At 35.7% G+C, this 13,580-nt stretch overlaps 1 protein-coding gene across 5 annotated transcripts in view; it reads left to right on the top strand.

The window, feature by feature from the left end:
* Positions 1-13,580, top strand: part of TUSC3 (tumor suppressor candidate 3) — a 275,406-nt gene that overhangs the window by 121,492 nt on the left and 140,334 nt on the right. The gene's annotated exons all lie outside the window — the stretch shown is intronic.

Here is a 13,580-nt window from a genome sequence, read left to right as displayed (position 1 = left end):
TTTAATATTTATTTTTGAGACAGAGAGAGACAGAGCATAAACGGGGGCGGGTCAGAGAGAGGGAGACACAGAATCTGAAGCAGGCTCCAGGCTCTTAGCTGTCAGCACAGAGCCCAACGGGGGGCTTGAACTCATGGACCGTAAGATCATGACTTGAGCCGAGGTCGGATGCTCAACTGACCGAGCCACCCAGGCGCCCCAGAAGTAAATCATTTAAATGATTGAAATATCTTTTAGTGGGAACATAGTAAGGAAAATTTTGGACAAGTACAAATACGCATGTAACATCCTTTAAAAAAAAAATTTTAATGTTGAGATAATGTAGGTTCACATGCAAGTGTAAGAAATAATGCAGAGAGATCCTATATACATTTTGCTCAGTGTCCCCCAATGGTAACATCTTGTAAAACTGTAGTACAATGTCAAAAGTAGAGTGTTGGTATTGATATAGAAGGTATACAACATATGATATAGAAGGTATTGTATAGAAGGTATACAACAGTTCCATTACCATAAGAATCCCTCCTCCTGCCCTTTATAGCCACATGCATGCACCCATTCCCATTCCACTCCCACATCCTGTATTTGTTCTCCATTTTGTTGTTTTAATAATGTGATGTGGGTGGAATCCTACTCTTGATGATTTTTTGGGTTTGGTGTTTTATAACTTGCCATAATCCCCTCAACATCCATCCAAGTTGTTGCATTTATCAATAGTCATCATTCTTTTTATTACTGAGTAAACTTTCATGGGGTGAATGTCCTGCAGTTTGTTAACCATCCATCTGTTACAGGACATCTGGATTGTTTCTGGTTTATGGCTATTAAAAATACAACTTTTGTGAACATTTTGGTGTGGGTTTTTCTATGAACCTAAGGTTTCATTTCTCTGGGATATGGCTAGGTTGTTTAGTAGTTGCATGTTTTGCTTTATGAGAAACTGCCAAAATGTTTTCCAGAGTGGCTTTATTGTTTTACATTGCCTCTAGCAGTGTATGCCTGTTGTAGTTTTCCATATCTTCACCAGCATTTATCACTGTTTTAGCCATTTGACAAGTATGCAGTGATACCTCATTGTGGTTTTATTTTGCATTTTCCTTATGGCATCGGGTTGAACATCTTTTCATCTGCTTATTTGTTGTCTGTATATCATGTCTTTGATGAACTATCTGTTCCTGCCTTTTGCCCACGTTTTAATTGGATTTTTTACTGAGTTTTGAGAGTTCCTTATGTATTGTAGATACTAGTCCTTTGTCAGACATGTAGCTTCCAAATATTTTCTCCTAGTCTATGGCTTATCTTTTCATGTTCATAACATATCTTTTGCAGATATTTATTTAATGAGTCCATTTTACCAGTTTCTTGGTTTATAATTTACTTTTGTTATCCAGGTGAACTCTTTGCCTAGCACTGTATCCCTAAATTTTTCTCTCATGTTGTTTTCTAAAAGTTTTATAGTTATATGTTTTACATTTTAATCTGATCTTTGGAAGAAATTATGTAGTCTTTCATTATTAATGATGATACTAGCTGTAAATTTTTTTTAATGTTTATTTATTTATTTTGAGAGACAGAGTGCAAGTGGGGGAGGGGCAGAGAGTGAGGGAGACAGAATCTGAAGCAGGCTCCAGGTTCTGAGCCTTTAGCACAGAGCCAGATGCGGGGCTCAGACCCAGGAACTCTGAGATAATGGCCTGAGCTGAAGTCGGGTGCTTAACCCACTGAGGCATCCAGGTGCCCCACTAGCTGTAAGATTTTTAAAGATGTTTTTTTATCAACTTAAGCAAGTTCTCTGTGAGTTTGCTGAGAGTTCTGATCATGAATAGGTGTTGAATTTTATCAATTTTTTTTTTTTGGCGTGAATGATAGGATTTTTCATCTTTAGGTGCTTAATATGGTACCTTATGGTAATTGATTTTTGTATGTTGAACCAACCTTCCATTTTGGAATAAATCCTACTGGGTTATGGTGTATTCTTTTTATGTATTGCTGGATTCTATTTGCTAATAAAAATCCATTACAAATATGCATCTAAGTTTATGATAGATATTGATCTATACTTCTTTATTTTTTATACTCTTTTTAGTCTAGTTTGGTATCAGGCTAATACTGGCCTCATAAAATGATTTGGAAAATGTTCCCTCCTCATTTACTTTCTGGAAGAGATTGTGTAAAATTACACAGTTTTAGAAGATAGTGTTAGCTAGTGTTAATTCTTCTTTAAATATTTGATAGAATCCTTCAGTAAAACCATCTTGGCCTTGTGATTTTCAATTGCATTATTTCATTTCCTCAGTGGTTAAGGACAATTCAGATTATCTATTTCTTCTTGACTGAACACTTGTTCTTCTCAAGAACAAACACTTTTTTATGCGGTGTCTCCACATCTTCACTCTTCACGTTGTATATTTATGTGTAGACTTTTAGATTTTAAATAATTGTGAATTCGATTGCAAACTGAAGTTGTTAGTAACGTGGGTCAATGGAAAAAAGTTTAATTCATTCAGACTAGTTTGCAGAAAGGGAATTTCGGTGTCTCAGAATTCTCTAGAAGGATTGGGTCACCTGGGCGGCTCAGTTGGTTAAGTGTCTAATTCTTGATTCTGGCTCCGGTCATGATCTCAGTTTGTGGGATTGAGCCCCATGTCTGTAGACATGGGCTGCGCTGAGGGCATGGACCCTGCTTGGGATTCTCCTCTCCCTCTCTCTGCCCCTCACCTGCTTTCTCCCTCTCCCTCCCTCTCCCTCCCTCCCTCTGTCTCCCTCCCTCTCTCTCTCTCTCTCTCTCTCTGTCTCTCTCTCTCTCGGCTTTCAAAATAAAAAAAAATTTCTAGAAGGATCTTATTATGACCCTATGACCCGATAAAGACTGTATTTGGGGGCATGTCTGAAAGCGGGTAGAGAAGAAGGTGAGCAAAGTATTTTGAAAAACAGCATTGCAGATGATTCTGGGTTCTCCTCCTATCGTATATGAGGACCAGTATTCAAGTTGGCATTAACAGTGTTGTCACAATTGGGCTAGCACATTTGGATAAAGGTTTCTGTACCTTCAAGGATGCCGTAAGATCCTACTCAGACAAAAACACCACCTTAACTGGCAGTTTGGTGTAATATTTAATTTTCCACTAAAAATACGTGTCTTCTGGCATCCTACAATACTGTATATTTCAGGGAAATAATTCGCTCTTAAAAAGTAAATATATTGATTTCCTATATTTGTCACTATTAAGAAGAAATATATTTAATTGATCATTATGTTTTTTTTGTAACTGTGACCTAGAAAGACTTTGTTATCCAAGTATTTTACTTCATAGTTATATAAAATTGCATGTATTCTGATGACATGAACTATAGCATACTCTTAAATGCTATATCCTTTAGGTATTATTTTACTTACTGCATTATGTTTTTAAATGAATTATCGAATATGGAACCTTGATTTTTTAATGACACATAGGCCAACATAACCTGTGTATTACAGCCTATTTTGTAATAAACTTTAACATTTTAGAAAAGTTTTAGATTATATAAGAGAAAAATATTGAAGTTATTAGAAAAGTTAAGACAATTTGTGGATCAAGGAAGGGGTGGGATTTTTAGAGAATTAAAAATAGGTGAAGGTTTAGAGGCAAATAGAAAGTAAACAGCAGACATGGTTCCCATATCCAGAATTCTCTTTTCTTCCCCTAGAATTCTGATGTAATTGTTTTGAGATGGGACTGAGGCATTGCCACTTTAAAAAACACGATCTTTGGGTGATTCTAGTGTGCAGCCAGTATAGAGAAAGGTAAGGTAAGAAGCAGGTACATGATTCATACCTTTTGTTTATTTACTTTCATTGAGGAGCATCCATTGAGGAGCATCAAGAATATGGAGGTTAACTAACTGAATGACCATGTAGCATTGAGAATCCTTTTGAGACTATAATATCCAAATTCTTAGTGAAGAATCTCTAGAATTTAATGACTTTTTTTCCCTAATCAATACTCAGCAATCAAGGAAGAAGAACACCCTTCTTGTAAGTTGGCATGTTTGGTTTATGGTGTGAACTGGATTAGGCAGATGATTTCCGAGTGCTAGGAAGAGTGTATTTGAAACATAAAACTCTGGGTTCAGAGTTGGGTGATGGGTCAGAGGAAACTGGAGACCCCTGATAAACTTAGCTAAATTTCACAAGAGTGGAAAGAGTTGTGTAAAAGTGGGATGGGATTGAAAGTTAGGAAGTAGTTATAGAAGGTTTTATTTAATAAGTAAACCGGTGAAATATAATGTAGATTATTATTGATCTTGTAGAGACATTTGAGGAGCTATAAGGCTATGGTAATATCTATGTTATAAACATGTATTTGAAATTACTCAGGGTGATCATGGAACTGGAGAGGAAAAAAATTAAGTGAGCTGGTAGAGGGATACTTTGGACTTTGGTGGATGAGGATAACAAATTTATACTACAGGATAGTATAAACCTCAAAGAAAGATCCGTTAAGTAATTGTGGTTTAGCAGTGGTCTGTGATTTCTATTGAGCCAAGAGAGTACTAACTGTAACCCATATATCAATGGGCAGCGTGGGCCAGAGAGATTCCAGGGTGACAACTATGATGAAATACAGTTTCAAATAAAATTTTCAAGAAAAATTATTCAAATTATGTTTCTTTATTATAAATTAAGCCACAAAAAATATGTAGATTCATTGAGAAAGGCAGCCTATCATCAGTAGCCATTTTTTTTTTTAACATGAATTAAATTTTTCTGGATCCTTCTGTGTCATTGTAATTTTGGACCATTTTAATAATACTGCTATAATTTTTATAATTCTATCGAATCATTGAAAAGTTTATAGCTACAATTTTTTTCATAGCTACAATTTAAAACTCTTAGTGCTGTCTTCTGTGAGATGTTTTTGCCGTTTTTATTTTCTTTAAGAAAAAGTGAAATTTTCTTCCAGAGTTAACTCAGATTTTCCAGTTGCTTTTCTACTGAAAGGCTGGTAAATGAGCTGTTGGCTTCCTTGTAAACTCTCTTACCAAATCATTCTGCTTTTCTTTTACAGTTAGTTTACTCACAAATTTCAGAATTCAATTCTCACCTTCCTCAGTTCTAACATCAAACTCCTTGGGCAAATGAAGTTGTTAATTAACACTGCTCAGTACAATTCTCACCTCCTCTAAGTGTTTACTCCAAACTTCCTTTATCATATTGTACTCTAGGGAGCATTTCCCATAATTGCTAACTCTTTTAGGTGTATTCTACCACAACGTTACTCATCTCGTCCAGAATTCACTAAAAATTCTAAGAACAAAATATCCTTTTCTAAGATTATTATGGATCGATAGATGTAGGAAAAAAATCAAGTAAAGGAAAATTAAAAAGTCATGTAGAATCAAGCAGGATGCATGTGTAACCAAAGTTTTGGTGATGTGTTGGAGATTAGTATGTTACTGGATTTCTATAAATGAAAAAGATTAGGGGCGCCTGGGTGGCGCAGTCGGTTAAGCGTCCGACTTCAGCCAGGTCACGATCTCGCGGTCCGTGAGTTCGAGCCCCGCGTCAGGCTCTGGGCTGATGGCTCAGAGCCTGGAGCCTGTTTCCGATTCTGTGTCTCCCTCTCTCTCTGCCCCTCCCCTGTTCATGCTCTGTCTCTCTCTGTCCCAAAAATAAATAAACGTTGAAAAAAAATTTAAAAAAAAATGAAAAAGATTAGTAATTATACAGGTATTTTAAAGAGGAATGTGAATAAATTATGATATTGACACATGAATATTACCTGGATAACATCCTTCCTCCTCTAGGTATAATAATTAATTATGTATAAACTGTTGGGGTCCCATGTATAAACCTAGGTATAATAATTAATTATGTATAAACTGTTGGGGTCCCTTCCTCCTCTGGGTATAATAATTAATTATGTATAAACTGTTGGGGTCCCATGTTATATAGTATCTCATGTCAGTCTCACTACTCAGGAAGGTACTCCTGAAGAAATAACCATTGTATAGATGAGAACATCAAAACTAAGAGGTTATGTAATTTATCCAAAGTCACGTAGCTTATACCTGTCAGGAATGAGGTTTGGAACTCCAGAGCTGTTAGAGTTTAATGTTTTCCTTAGTGTACATGTTCACCATTGCCTTTACCCTGTGAACGGCACTTTGTATTCTGCTTTTGCGTTGCCTTCTAAGATTATTAATCTTTTAGGGCAGGGATCCATAAGCCAGCATTTCTTAAATTCATTAGATCATGAAAAGCTTTGATTCAGAGTAGCCATCTCCTAGCAAGGACTGGCAGTTTAGAGATGGCTGGTGAAAACTGTGTGAAAAGGAGCTCATCATCAGCCTTCGGTTTTACTACAGTGAGCTTACATTTCTTAGGAGATTAGATTCTAAAGTGAGCACAGAAGGTGAAAATTGCATAAAAATAAAATTACCCTTGTACATAGCTTAATACACATATAAGTTCTTTATAAATGGTTTGGAGACTACAACCTTCTCATTTCCTCTTTGCCTTAGATAATATTTCTCTATGACTTAATTCTTAATACTTCAGAATTCCGTATTCCTCATATGCTTGATTATCTGAAGAGAGTGTTTCACTTCTTTGTCAAAGACTGGCAAACTCTCATGCATTGACACACACATTCTTTGCCTGGCTTGAGTGTTACCTGAGAACTGTTTCAGGCTTGATTGAATCCATGACCAGTGTAATATAAATAATGATCTCACTTCTTGATGAGCTCCGTCTAGTTTAATTTTTTTTTTAAGTGAAGGCATATACATAACTTACTCATTGTATGAAATTTCTTGCTAGGTGTCTCTTCCTCAGATTGGGTAATTTCAACTATTTTAGTATTTTCAATGAACTCAGTGTGACATTGTAACATTCGTGGAGCGCTTTGTATTTTCCATATTATTTCCGTGTTCCATTTTGTTGTTTTTAAGTCTGGTTTTAGTCCCCCCATATTTTAAATTTCAAACCTACCAGTAATTGAAACAGTAGTACAAGGACACCAGTCTACTTTTTACCAAGATTCACTAATTATTAACATTTTGCCACATTTCCTTTTACACGTTTTTAAATACAGATAAAAAATAACACCAAATATATCTATAATTTTTAGACATTATGAAATATCACCACTGAATACTTTAGTATGCAACTTTTCAGAAAAGGACTGCCTTACATAATTAGAATACCATTATCACTTTTAAGTGAATTAACATTAATTCAATGATATATTCTTATACTGTCCATATTGAAATTTTGCATTTGTCTCCAAAATGTGTTTTGGTTCTTATTTTTTTTTTCAACTTCATCAAAAATTTGAAATGGAAGTATCCTTAACGTACAATATTATATTAGTCTCAGATATATAACAGTGATTGGACATTTATATACATTGTGTTCATTACAAAATGTTCACCATGATAAATGTAGTTATCATCTGCCACTCTACAATTTTATGATGTTTTGACTGTATTCCCTGTACTTCTTATTCTTGTGACTTCTTTATTTTGTAACCGGAAGTTTGTACGTCTTACTCCTTTTTACCTATTTCACCACCCCTTTCAACCCTCTCCCCTCTGGCAAACACCAGTTTGTTCTCCGTTTCTATGAGTCTCTTTCTGTTGTTTGTTTGCTTGCTTGTTTGTTTTGCTTTTTTAGATTCCACATAGAAGTGAAATGATACGGTAATTGTCTTTCTTTGTCTATTTCATTTAACATAATATCCTCTAGGTCTACCCTGTTGTCATAAATGGCAAGATTTTTTTTCTTTTTTTAAGGCTGAGTAATAATATTCCATTGTGTATATACCACATTTTCTTTATCCAGTTAGCTATCAGTGGATGTCAGGGTTGCTTTCATATCTTGGCTACTGGAAATAATGCTACAGTGAACATAGGGGTGTGTATAACTTTTCAAATTTGTGTTTTCTGTTTTTTTTTTTTTTTTTTTTTGGCTGAATATCCTGAAGAGAAATTACTAGGTCATCTGGTATTTCTATTTTTAATATTTTGAGGAACCTCAGTACTATTGTCTTCAGTGGTTGCACCAGTTTATATTCCCACCAGTAGTCTATACGTTTTCAGCAACATTTGTTATTTGTTGTCTTCTTAGTTCTAGCCATTCTGACTGGTGTGAGGTGATGTCTTATTGTGATCTGGATTTGCATTTTCCTGATGATGAGCATTTTTTCCTGTGTCTGTCGGCCATCTTACATCTTCTTTGGAGAAATGACTGTTTACATCCTCTGCCCATTTTTAATTAGATTATTTTGTTTTCTTGATGTTGAGTTGTAAGGGTTCTTTATATATTTTGGATATTAACCCCTTATCAGATACATGTTTCATAAATACCTTGTCCTTTTCACTTTGTTACATTGTTTTGTTGATGATTTTCTTCACTGTGTTAAAAGCTTTTTATTTTGATGCAGTGCAAATTGTTTCTTTTTGCTTTTGTTTCCCCTGCCTCGGATGCAAAGAAACACTGCTAAGACCAATTACTGCCTACGTAATCTTAAGGGATTTTATGGTTTCAGGTTTTACATTAAGCCTTTAGTCCATTTTGAGCTTATTTTTGTATAGGTGTAAGAAAGTGGTCCAGCTTCTTCTTCAGAATGTAGATAGAGATGGTTTCTTCCCCTTTGTAGATTCTTGTCTCCTTTGTTGTAGATGAACTGACCCTATACATGCGAGTTTATTTCTGGGTTGTCTCTTCTTTTCCATGGATCTGTATTCCTATTTTTATGCTAGTACAATATTATTTTGATTACTATAGCTTTTTTTTTGACATTTTATTTTTTGAGAGACAGAGCATGAGCAAGGGAGGGACAGAGAGAGAGGGAGACACAGAATCCAAAACAGGCTCCAGGCTCTGAGCTGTCAGCAGAGAGTCCAACACGGGGCTACAACCCTTGAATGCGAGATTATGACCTGAGCCGAAGTCGGATGCTCAACTTACTGAGCCACCCAGGCATCTCTGATTACTCTAGCTTTATAGTAGATGTTGAATTCTCAGTTATGATACCTCCAAGTTTTGTTCTTCTTTCTCTGCTTTGGCTACTTGGGGTCTTTAGTGGTTCCATACAGATTTTAGGATTATTTGTTCTAGTTCTGTGAAAAATACTATTGAATTTTGATTGGGATTGCATTGAATCCATAGAGTGCTTCGGGTAGTATGGAGGTCTTAACGGTGTTAATTCTTCTAGTCCACAAGCATGGTACATCTTGCCATCTCTTTGTGTCACTTTCATTTTCTTTCATCAGTGTTTTATAAATTTCAGAATACAGGTCTTTTACCTCCTTAGTTTATTCCTAGATATTTTATTTGTTTGGGTGCAGTTTGTAAATGTAATTGTCTTATTAATTTCTCTTTCTGCTACTTTATTAATAGTGTATAGAAGTGCAAATGATTTTTGTTTATTAATTTTGTATGCTGGGACTTCACGTATTTGTTTATGGAGTCTTTATTTAGGGTTTACTATGAATAGCATCATGTCATCTGCAAATAGTGACAATTTTATTCTTTCCATACTAATTTGGATGCCTTTTCTTTTTCTTATTGTTGGAGCTGAAGCTTTATGCTTTCTTAAACACTAAGCACTGGATAGTCTCTTATCCATCCTTAGGTACAGTTTACCATGGTACTGATGACAAGGTAGTATTAGACTTTCACATGAGGAACACGGGAGTGCATATTGTGCCCCTAAAAAATGTTGTTTATAATTATTGAGGTTCCCCAGTAGGACCTACATGATTTAAGGGGCACTGGTTGACAGTGCCTCCGATGTCCTCTTTTGACTGGTTGGTAGACTTCACCCAACTGGTTTGCATGATTAAATTGTGTGCATGATACTAGGCAGCACCTGAGGATAGTCTCACTTGTCTTATTTGCCCATGCCATTAACATGATATCCCTTGTCTACTCCCAGGAAGCAATAGCCGTGGGAATGGGCTGAGAAAAATATCTAGAAAGGTTGATTGATGTTTTGTATGGAAGCCAAGTAGCCATTTATGTTTCCCATAAATTCCTTAAGCTTCAGAAGAATGGCAAGGTTAGTTCAGAGCCCATTGGTAGAAGATGGCAGGTCCAGCAATTGGGTAATTTAAGGGTGCTTGAATGGTTTTTGGAGAGCTGCACTTGGGTGTGTTTTTTTTATTTCGAGGAAGTCTCCAAGTGTGGTTCTTAAAGGCAAAAGATCATGTCTCTCCTTTTCCCATACCTCCCAGGGTCTGAGGTGTTCTCTTTTCATGTGCTGAAATTGCTGCTTGCCTTCTACCACCATAAAATCAGTGTCTCTCATCCTATCTTTTTAGTCCAACTTTGATATCATGCCTTTTTCACTTTTATGTTGTTTTTGTTCTCTTACCTGTTTTAAATTCTTTTCAGTGGTGTCCTTTATTACATTTTCAGTCAACTCTGTTCTTTGAGCACCTTGCAATACAGTGCTCAGTTCTTCAAGGATTCTGCTTTGTTTTGTTTAGTCTTGTTTATTCCTTCTGTTGATTTTTTGGTCGGCTCTCACCTAACATCTTCCTGTTTTTATTTCTCTTTTGAGTTTTTGAATTTCTAATGTAAGTGTTTGTTTTTTTAATATCCTCAAATGCTTACTTAATGATGCTTGCTACAGTTGGAATACTGTGTTTTATTTTTCTCTTCATGGTCGTTTTTTTAGGTAGATTTTCATCAGTTGAAGGATCATGCACTTTTGGTTTTCTTTTTTGTGTGTTTGTTTTCTTTTTATAGTAGCATCGCATGGATACTGCTTGCTATTTGCTGCTTTAATTTTTTTTCTTTTCTACACTAGAAATAATAGTGTATATGTGGGAGTGATGGTTATCCTAATAGTTTTTTTATGTTATGTTGTGTTGTGTTATGTTATGTTATGTTATGTTATGTTATGTTATGTTATGTTATGTTAAAGTAATCTCTCCACCCCAGTGTGGGGCTCGAACCTACAATCCGAGATCAAGAGTCTCATGATCTACTGACTGAGCCAGCCAGGCACACCTAGCCTACTAGTTTTTAATTTTTTTTGTTTTAACTCAGGTACCCTTTTCTCTTTATAAAGTGGAATAGGTTGAACACAGCAGTTTTCTCCTTCCTTCCTTCATTCCTTCCTTCTAATGACTTGCTTCTCCCTTCACTATATCAACAAGCCCCTAAGTACTGTCTAGCTCTCCTGTGTCGCCTCTCATTTCCCAGAGTAGTGCATCCTCAAGACTGCTATGTTGGTTCCTGCATACTTTTAAGCCTCTTCTTTTATACTGGCCAGCAGCCACTTGTCTTATCCACCAATTCTTAGACCTATTGTCAATATTTCCTAATTCAGGTGAGATATTTTCTTTCTTTGCGTGATTTTTCTGTTTTGCATTTCACCACTGCTAGGATTTCTCTTCCCCTCCTTTTCCATGGTCTCCACCCTTACTTCCCATTCTTGGATGGGTAGGAGGTTGCAGATGTTGATTTTCCTACTTTTGTATATTTTACAGTCTGTAGTCTACTTTTTATCCTAGTTATGCTACAAGGATGAATAGTTTTGTTTCCTCTTCTGGTCGATCTGCACATTTTTTAGAAGTTGTTAGTTGGTTGTTATTATCTGACAAGGAAAGTGAACTCTTCAAGCAGAGTTAATCTTAGTAGGAAAATTTGGAGTCTGCACACAAGTGAAAAAGTTCTTTGAAGGAAAAACTATTCTACAAATACGATGATGATTTGTCAATGCTAGATCACATGCAATTAAGGGCGTTGCATTTTCTGTGTACTAAGTAGGATTTGATTGAATGAAATTATGATTAATATTACATAATTGGAAAAAAACACATTGAAAAGTTTCTTATTACAGTTATGGAAGCAAGTAGGCATAAAATAGTATTTTATTCCTTTAGAAAGCTTTATTTATGAAGATTATAGCTAAAATGATACACTTACAGTCTTGATAGCTACTCTCAAGCATTCAAAATAAAGTTAATTTTATCTGTAATGCCAGAAATACTATTCATATATATAAATCCATACTCACAAATTATAAAATGTTATATTTAAGCATTTGTCCTTGGTTTCCATGATTTTAGGATGTGTTAGTCATTAATATATTAAGTATAGCTTACTATTTATTGGGTTCCCAACCTTAGTCCCTAATTAATTTCTCTTAGATACATAGGAGGCTTGGTCCCATGTGACTACTTTGTACAATCAGTGCTTTGTCAATTATAACCACTTCAGATTTATTCTTTGTGGTAGATTATTGTCTTTGTGAGTAAAATCCAATGAACAACATGACTTGGTTGTTATTTGTTTTGCATAGGTGATGAACCTGTGCAGAAACCAGTTAACATATAGCAGACCCAAGATTACTAACCTTAGAAAGGATTGGTGTATGGGAACTTGGATTTTAGGAGTGTTCCCACAATTCCATAACTGATAAGAGTGGCTCACTGTGCCTAAACTCTTTATCCAAACAATGTGGTTCATGCGGAACACCTGTCTTTCTTCTGAGAGTCTGGAATTTTGGCTATGTGTTAGACAGAGGGAATCTACATGATTGGCCCTCCGTACACACCCTGGACACTAAATCTTTAGTCAGCTTTTTTGGGTGTTGTCACAGCTCACTGTTGAAGGAATTAAGTGGATCTTGTGTGACTCCACTGGGAGTCACTCTTTGACCTTTGCATCTAGTTTCCTCAACCTGATTGCAGATTCCTTTTCTCTTTGTTGATTTTATTTTGTATTCTTCCACTATAATAAATCTTAACCTTTCACTGCAGTGAATATGACTATATGCTAATTCCTGTGAGTCCTTTTTTGTGAATATCTGAGCTTGGGGTTGATACCGAGGACCCCTAACATGAAACCTTTTAATAATTATGAAGTATTTATTAACACTCTAGGCAAGGAAGTAATATATTCATTATTCATGTAAGTTTTTAAATTCAAATTCTCATTTTTCAGGTCTGCAGAGTAGGGTTTATTATTTTGTTTTCCCCTTAATCTAAACAGAACTGGCAATAAAAAGAATCTTTATTTTGTGAAGTTGTGGTTTTCCGCCATGGAATTGGATACTACTGTGATGATACAATGTTATATTGATCCTGACATTTAATTTATTTTTTGAACCAATATTTATTGAACAGTCAGTATGTATAGATATTGTTCTGGATGCTAGGGAGAGAATGTGAACAAACTGACCTGGTTGCACCTCTCATTCATCTCAGAATTTAGTTGAAGAGCTCAATAGTATCACATTACATAGTTAACCTTCTAATTACCTGTCTCGCAAATAGGATGAAGGAAAAGCACAGAGATCTTTGAGAGGACCCTGCTCTTCTCTGTTAATACTCATGTCTAAAACAGGCTTATTTTGCAAAATAATAATTGAAGTAATAAGATCTATGTGATGAGTAGGCATTTACAAGGCATGTATATCTGTTCCTATCTCTGGAAAAGTTTGTGTGATGTGTGTGCTAAGTGTGTCTGTGCTCTGTGTCTAGACAAAGTAGGGTTGAAGAGAGGAAGGAAGAACACGTAAAAACAATTCAACTTCGGGGCGCCTGGGTGGTGCAGTCGGTTAAGCGTCCGACTTCAG

This window comes from Prionailurus bengalensis, chromosome B1 (genome assembly GCF_016509475.1).
Source record: "Prionailurus bengalensis isolate Pbe53 chromosome B1, Fcat_Pben_1.1_paternal_pri, whole genome shotgun sequence".
Lineage (NCBI taxonomy): Eukaryota > Metazoa > Chordata > Mammalia > Carnivora > Felidae > Prionailurus > Prionailurus bengalensis.
The sequence above is the reverse complement of the archived record's forward strand: the minus strand, read 5'-3'. Positions and strand labels throughout refer to the sequence as shown.